We start from the raw sequence: 8,649 nt of genomic DNA on the forward strand, positions 1-8,649 counted from the left end.
ATAAGGTAATCTGGCTTTCATAACTCAGTGCCTACCCTCGTACTGACTTCACCGCACGTCACTGGTTGTGACAGAGCTTGCTTAATAGATTTGTATGCTGTTGCCCTCTACAGCTTGTCTGCTGCATTTCAGATGACCTAGTAGCAAAGCATAAATATGTTAAGAGCCACTTATTCTTTATTATTCTATGGTAAATGGCCTATCACAGCAGCAGCACCAGACTGTTATTTGTGCTTCAAAATGTGGCCTTTACCCTCGTTGCTTTATTTTCTGGCACTGATGGTGCCACTGCTATTTGGCCTTTGAATCTGCCACCAGATGTAATACTGTTCATATAGCAAGCCAAGCACAAATGTGTTCCTAACATGAAGGAATTCATTTAGAAAAGGCACACTACCTATTCAGGTGTCTGTATGTGTGTAATAAGCTACATTATTTTTTATTTTAAACTTTGATTTGTAGGCTTGGCCTGGTGGGAATAGTTTTGGCTATGATATCTCATGGTATTGACGCTATATTATATATATATATAGTTCAGTGATGATGAAAAACACTACTAAAGCATTTTAAGATGATTTAAAAAAAATAGTTTCAATTCGAGACAAGCACCAGTAGGCTGAAATACCCATTAAAATGTACTGTATAACTAAGCATCAAGTCCATATGTGCAAGTTTCAGCTACAGGAAATCTAATGACCCCTCTGTGTAGTCAGGTGTAATAACACTCTACCACCGTAACATCAGGTTGAGCTCAAGCTCCGTGGTCAGTCCTACCAATGAAACTGTATACAGTTTAGCGTTGCATCAATTGTAAGTAGGTTATTTGCATAAACTTTCGGTGGTTTTGTATGTGTGCTGTGCTACTCCAACTAATATGTTTGTGCTTACATCACTTCCTTCATGGGTCATGAGGTAAAAGACTACACCGACAAGTCAAATGTTACAATAGTGTATTTTTATTAACACTCAAAAATAACTGGACAATTAGCCTGCCATTTTAAATCAGGATGATTCTTCAAAAAAAGGTTCACATTTGCAGGGATATTATATACTGTATATTTAGTCTTTGAAAAGGCATGCTGGTGACATTGAACTGGAATATTTTTTTTAACAAGAAAGTCTTGCATGCTGCTTTGCATATTATCCACATGATGTATATATGCAGTAATATGTATCTGGCTGAATGAGTAATACATGCTGACATAAATACATATGTTTTGAGTGGCTTGCAGCTAACATCTGCTAAAACAACTGCTTAATAATACAGAATAATGGTATAGCCTAATACGTTGCTTACACCAATAAGCTGTGCAGCAATACAGTATTTTTCTAAAAAGATATCAGCTAATATGTTAATGCATGACATGCCATTATTTGCAAAATACTCCAGTCTACACAGTCTTTCAAACATGTTGGCTGTCTTGGCTTGAATGGTGATTTGAGATACATGTGAGAACCACGTACGGTTTTCATCAGTGGTGGCACAACATCATTCTGTATATAAGAATTCCATCAGTCGATTGGCCTCAGATGTCTTTGCATGGAATGACAAATGAGATCTTTGGACCAAAGAAGATATCCCTGAAAATAAATAAACAATAATTCAATGATTTTGTCTGTCCTGTGACATTTCTGTCTATGTGTGAATGTGTTTGTGAGCAAAATGCTGGTGTGGCCTTTTACAGTTGTAGAGGTCATATAAATGAGCAATGGAATTTAATCCTTCAAATAATCCGCAAATAGCCTTCATATTTAAGACACAAATACGCCTATATTTAATCAAACAGAGCACTGGAAAATTAGTCACCACACTGTTTAGTACAAGTGGTCCATTTAATTGGTGGCGTATTGTTATGACAAAGCAAGTAGTGTTTGAGAGCTGCCCTTATCAAGATTCTCTCTTTGATTGCACCAAAGCAAGTCGTCTTCGGTCACTGCTTTGCTTAGGGCTCCACCTACTGGTGAAAAAAGTAATTACCTGGGACAACAGAGTAGCTCCCTGAAGTTGCAGTAGCAGACCACGTCGCATTTCTTTCCCTCCCAGAAATGGTTCTCGAGGGAGTCAATCGGTCTCATCTGCCCCATACCGTTGGCAATGTCATGACAGTTTTTTTCCTTAAGGATTTTTTTGTTGCAAGACCAGCGATTCGAAGGAACTGCTTGACTGCTGTACAGTCCAAGTAAAAGCAGAGCAGTAATAAGCACTGCCTTCATTCTGGCAATCTGGAGAGAACAAAAGATTTCCCTTTTTTGATGTTCAACTATACTTACTTACTTATTTAAAACGTAGTACAAGTATTTTGTGTACTGTATTATTGTGTCATGATACCAATTGTACCAAAACATGATAACAGTTGTAGAATTAGTTGGTCTAATGACCGTATCGTAACAAGACAACTCCCGTTGTCTTAACATGATATTACCAAAACAACGTTGCTAATTACTAAAGATATAAAGCCATGAGTCTCCCTCACCATCCACTATCTGTTGGTGTCGGACCGGAGAGGACCTTACCTTTTGAGCTGTATCCTGGGCAATGGTAGCACATTCTGAGAGGATCCTGAGAGCAAGAGCTTGTCTTAGGCACCCACACAGTGTGCTCTTTGTGCCTGGCAGGCCCCCCAAACTGAAAGAGTGATGGTCTCTCCCTCACACCAGCCTCCCATGTGCCATGATGGGAGAAATAACTGGAAGCATTTATAAACTAACTCATGGGAATCCAGTGAGTGTACAAACACACACACACACACACACACACACACACACACACACAAACACACACTCAGAGAGAGGGAGAGAACACCTTTACAAAAGTACGCAAACATATGCAAACACATTCAGCCGTATAAACACATATACGACACATATAACCTGTGCTGTACAAACAGGCTCACACATCTCCTCATACATAGGTACATGTTCACCGACAAAGTGGCAAGAGGCCAACTCCAGAAGCAGCAGTGGGCACACTCTTCCAAATTTAGTCCACTTAGGAAAAAACAGATAGCTAAAGCTTTAGCACCTCCACTCTCCGAAGCAATACAGTGCTCCTGGAACCCTTTCAGCAGGACAAACATCTATAGACATTTTAAAAGTAACCCTGCTGCTAACAGCTAAGCAAGCTTTGCAGCTGGTGTGTAACAAACAAGGCTTTTTAAAAACACACTCTCTATTGGAGAGTGGTTTCTGAATCAAATGACACAACTCCCTTCCGTGCTCATGAAGCACGTGTGTTGATTGGCTGGGATTGTTTGAGGCTCGGTCCGAGCCACTATGTTTCCCACTTACAGAGCCAGGTCTGTTGTTTTGACTGCGAACACTGAACCGACAGATAGAGGACTGTGAAGAGCAATTCGCCGAATTTGAAAAAGTGAATGGAATTTCAATCTGCATCTTCAAATAGATACATATATAAATAGGTACTTAGAGAAAGAGAGAAGACCACGATGAATTATCCCAACTCAACTGAGTTATTTTAAATAAGGGATAATGTCAGAGTTTTGCATGATGTAGATGGTTTCTTTTGTTTTTGTACCTCCTATACCTACCTGTACTCCTATAACTTGTAGAACAAGGTGCTAACAACAGAAAGGTTAAAGACTTGATACAATGATACAAAGATGCTTATTTACCAAACGAGTTGATATGACTTGATCACGCAAGTGGACGTGCATACTCACCAAAATACCTTTAGAGCAGGGCTACTGACGGGTCAGTGTGTCATCCTTTTCATCCTCTATACCAGCTACACTTTACCCATTCCTAAATATTTGTAGCGTATAGCCTATTTCACGTGTGTTTTTGGCATGATTGGCTATACTCTCACAGTTTGCAGTCACAAAGCCCAAAGAGAGAACAAAGCCTCACAAATGATTTGAGTTTTTGATTTACAACTATCGAGCTAACTATGTAAAGACCAACCGCATTTGCACTGATTCAAGTTGCTAGCGTGCCAACGGATGTCTTGTAGTGTTGTAGTTGGTGATGTCATGCTGTAAGAGCTTGACATTTTCACAGATCTATAGTGCATAGCCTGGGTGGCTAGTGAGGCTGAGGTCATTAGTTAATAGGCTATGTTTTTTTCAATGTATTTTGTTTAATACATCTTGCAGTATTTTGGTAGGTAGACACAAAAGATGGATGCCTTTAACTGACTCCTTTTATGACTTATGTAAGCATAGGTAGACATCATGCAGTTTAAAAGTTCAAATATCAAATTCAATTGAAGAACAGTTCGGCCCAATCCCATTTCTCATCTCTACTCCTACCCTTACCCCTACCCCTTCGCTTTTTCAAACGGAGCGGTAGCGGAAGGGGTTGAAACGCTAGCCCTTCGAATTGGGATAGCACTTCAACAATTACGTACGTCATCAGTACGAAGCGTCAGCTGTTACGTTACCGGAGAGCGACAGCTGTCACTCACCAGATATAAACAAACATGGCGCCTGCAGCTGTTATTTACACAATGCAACATTTCATCAAACAAGTTTTAAAATCATGAATTACAAAGAAAATACTTTCATTTGTGTGATGCTTTCCCTGCTGTTTCCGACATTTTTAAATGGACTCGCGCGATGTTTGTTCTTTAATGATCACGGGTTCACAATGCATTGAGGGAAATCAGTCTACCCCTCCGTTTGAAGTGTGCCCTCGGAAAATCTTCGTTTGGAGCGGTAGAAAGCGCTTCCCCTTCCCCTACCCCTCTGTCTTAACGTGAATTGGGACAGCCCTACCCCTCCACATGAACGCGCAAAACGGAGGGGAAGGGGAAAGACGAAGGGGTAGCGGGAGAAATGGGATTCAGCCTTCATATGCTCATATGTTCGTCTAGACCAATAATTCACACCTGAAAAATCAATCCAATGTCCAATACTTCAGTAAAATCCATAAAATGATTGAATTGTTCAAAATGATTCTGCCATGTTACATGGGACTAAGGCTGAATCCCATTTCACCCCTTAGCCCTTCGCCTTTCCCCTTCCCCTCCGTTTTGCGCGTTCACGTGGAGGGGTAGGGCTGTCCCAATTCACGTTAAGACAGAAAGGAAGGGGAAGGGGAAGGGCTTTCCACCCCTCCAAACGGAGATTTTCCGAGGGCACACTTCAAACGAAGGGGTGAGACCGATTTCCCCCAATGCATTGCGAACCCGTGAACATTAGGCTAAAGAAGAAACATCGCGCGAGTCCCTTTAAAAATGTCGGAAACAGCAGGAAAAGCATCACACAAATGAAAGTATTTTCTTTGTAATTCATGGTTTTAAAACTTGTTTGATGAAATGTTGCATTGTGTTAATAACAGCTGCAGGTGCCATGTTTGTTTATGTCTGGTGAGTGACAGCTGTCGCTCTACGGTAACGTAACAGCTGACGCAGCGTACTGATGACGTACGTAAGTGTTGAAGGGCTATCCCAATTCGTAGGGCTAGAGTTTAAACCCCTTCGACTACCCCTAGGTTATAGCTCCGTTTGAAAAGGCGAGGGCCAAGGGGTAGGGGTAAGGGAAGGGGTGGAGATTAGAAATGGGATTGGGCCTAAATGTTAAGTAGCCAATTAACTAAGCGATTAGACATACAGCTGCTTTCCTATCATTATTAAATCCCTATCTCCTGACAAGATTTAAAATAGTATTTTTTTTTTAGAATGCATGGTTTTAGTGCCCCCTGTAATTTCATCCAATCTTTAATGATCATACAAATACATTTTACTTTTGTATGGCCAAAGAGTTCAATCGTATTCCCCTTGTCCAGGAGCAGGGGGCAATGACACCTTTGTACCACTAGAGGGAACTATTATCAAACAAGCACCCTAAACCTCTAGCAGGGACTACTTGAGGCAATAGTGAAGTCCATTCACATCCAACAGTCTGCTGCATGGAACCTCTAAAGATCATAGTGTTATATATTGAATGGTGGTGGTGATTTATTTTCAGAATATGAGGCATCTCTTTTGACTTACTCCAGTGAAAGAACAGACAATTTTCCTCTTGCTATAATCGACATACTTCAGACAGACATAACTGTAACATTTCAGGCTTTTATTTGTCTGTTAATCAAGAGCAACTGATTTTCAAGACATTCCCAGTCTTGATGTATGGTTTATGTTTACAAGTTGCCCATAACCATCAGCTGGTCACTGTAAAAGACAAGCCTTTGGCTTCATTTTGAGGTTTCCTGAAATCTCTGGTGGGGGCTGTTTTAAATTTATGAATTTGGTTATTGTTCTTGCTCTATAAATTTGTGTGTGTTTAGAGGGGGAGAAGACAGCTGGGTTTGCACGGTCCCTTTGGTTGACGTCAGTTCCCTGACACTTCTTCTGGGCATGCATTTTTACCTTCTACGCTGCCTCCCTCCCTTCTAGATGTGCAACATAAAAAAAACTGGGGATGACTACTGTTTTTCTCTTCTCTGTCAGCTTGAATTGATATTTGACTTGATATTTGGATTTCCATGTGGAACAGTGCTACAGTACACACAGTATTATTCACCTGTCAAATCTATTTCTAAAAAAAGCAAAATCATAACAACAACATAATTAACAACAACAATAAAGAAATAAGACTTTTTTGACATTTTTATTACCCTTTAAAGTAGCTTTTTTGTTGTTGCCCCCCCCCCCCACAGTGGGTAACTATTTGGATCAATGGAGAAAATATCAGAAGTCTCCTTGAGTTCTCATGACAACTTCAAATACAGAGATGGTCTTACGCCGCCACAATTTAATTCACAACTATCATGAGAGCACAGCTGTACGTCTTGCGTGTTCTTAAAAACATTGGGAAAGCTCAGCTGGCTGTGAAAATACAGCCCATTATGCAGTACAGTCTAACTGATCAATGGAAATAAAGGGAACACCCAAAATCTGAAGCATGACTGTGTATGTAGTCGCTATTTTAGCAGTAAGAGCACCTTCTGTCTCCTGCAGCTCAGCCGTTGGTGCTGATCCTATTTGAGAGGCGATCAGTGGTAGTCCTGGTCAGGCCAAACTGGAGCTAATTCCCAGTGTTTTGGAACATTCCCATGAGCTTCTCTGGCATCAGCGACCCAGGATGTCGTAAAGGCCGTCCGTTTTAAAAGCAGACCACAGCATGCAGGGGCCTCTCCGGCAGAGCTACAGTGCCAAGCACGGCCATGCGAGCCTCTGAGAGAGTGCCCTGAGATGATAGTGTAATCTCTCTCTGTGTGTAACCCAAGAAGCTGGCGCTGACGCTTCTTCATCACAGCTCTTGGAGAAAGCCCCTGGAAGATTTTGTTTACAAGCCGGGGGTGAGCTCAGCACCCCGTATTATAAATCTCTTGTCCGTCAGGCCCGGCAAAGTGAGTGCTTTTTTCCCTCCCCGTCGCTCGGCTCTATGTGTATGCTCCTTTGATTTTTGTGTAATGGCAGTGACGCAACGTAACAAATTTCAAAGCACTGACTGATTTCTTCAGGGAATACCTATGTATGAATGGGAAAAAGTATAGGTGGGGTCTAAGAGTGGTCTTCATTTCCCCTTCATTTCATTTCTTCAAATGCACTTTCTCCTCAACAGTTGAAGTATCTCATATGGAGTAGCAGGAATGAAGGAGTGACAGAAAGTGCAAGGGAAAGTAGGTTTGTAGGTGGGGGTGGGGGTGGGCATTTTTCAGCCAGCAGTCTGGGCTGATAAATTCTCACGGCTCAGGAATCTTAAAACACTGGTTATCACGAGTGTCTGCGGTACGTAAGGTGGGGGTTGGTGTATGTCTGTGTGTGTGTGTGTGTGTGTGTATGCTCACATGCATGTGTCTGTGTGAGTATGTGTGTCAGCTAGCCCGTGATGCAGACCAGCGGGAGGCCTCTGTTTATGATTCCCTGTCATTGTACCAAAACAAGTCTGTGCCACCACCATCCACTACGCATTCACAACAAATGGGCTTTTGTGCTCCCTTGCCCCCAACCCACAATACCCACCTTCCCAGCAGTCGGTTTCAAGGTGTATGATCATTTCTACATGACCTCAGCCTGTGCAGAAATGATCAAAGGATGTGAGGAGATCATACATTTTGACAGTTCTGAAGAGGTGTGGTCAAGTCATCACAGTTTGGGCCAAAGCAGAGCTGATCTCTGTCTAGGATACAAGAGGCTTGTAATTGTCTACATAGGTTGAAAAACAAAAGAAGAAACTGTCAGATATTTCTGTCCAGTTGAGACCGTATGGCTTCAGCCATTTGCTGTAACTGACGGCATTACGGTGGAATGTTCATGCTAAGCATTTGACAGGATGGGAGGAGTGAGGATTCGCAGCGTGGTATAACGTTAGTTTTTATGCCGCATTTTATGCGCATTCATTCCACGCTTTCAGTGAAATGTACTATGGCATTAACTTTGTATGAATACCCAGTCTCACTGTGCAAGCTACACTACAATTATTATTTACCCAAAATTACTTGTTGGGTTCTGCGCGTTGATGCAACCCTTCTTAATTCATCTCACTACAATGATGAACAGAAGGCTGTCCTAACTGTTTAGCAAACATTCTCCATGATACAGACATTTTTAAATATTTGCAATGAAGCTAAATGTATGCCTTACCTCAAAAAACAAAGTGGGAGTCGGGCCACCCGTGAGACCCTTAATGAAAGTCCCTACCAGACCCAGCGGACTTGTGTGACCAATAAACTTGGGGCCACGCG

This window comes from Sprattus sprattus (assembly GCF_963457725.1).
Source record: "Sprattus sprattus genome assembly, chromosome: 4".
Lineage (NCBI taxonomy): Eukaryota > Metazoa > Chordata > Actinopteri > Clupeiformes > Clupeidae > Sprattus > Sprattus sprattus.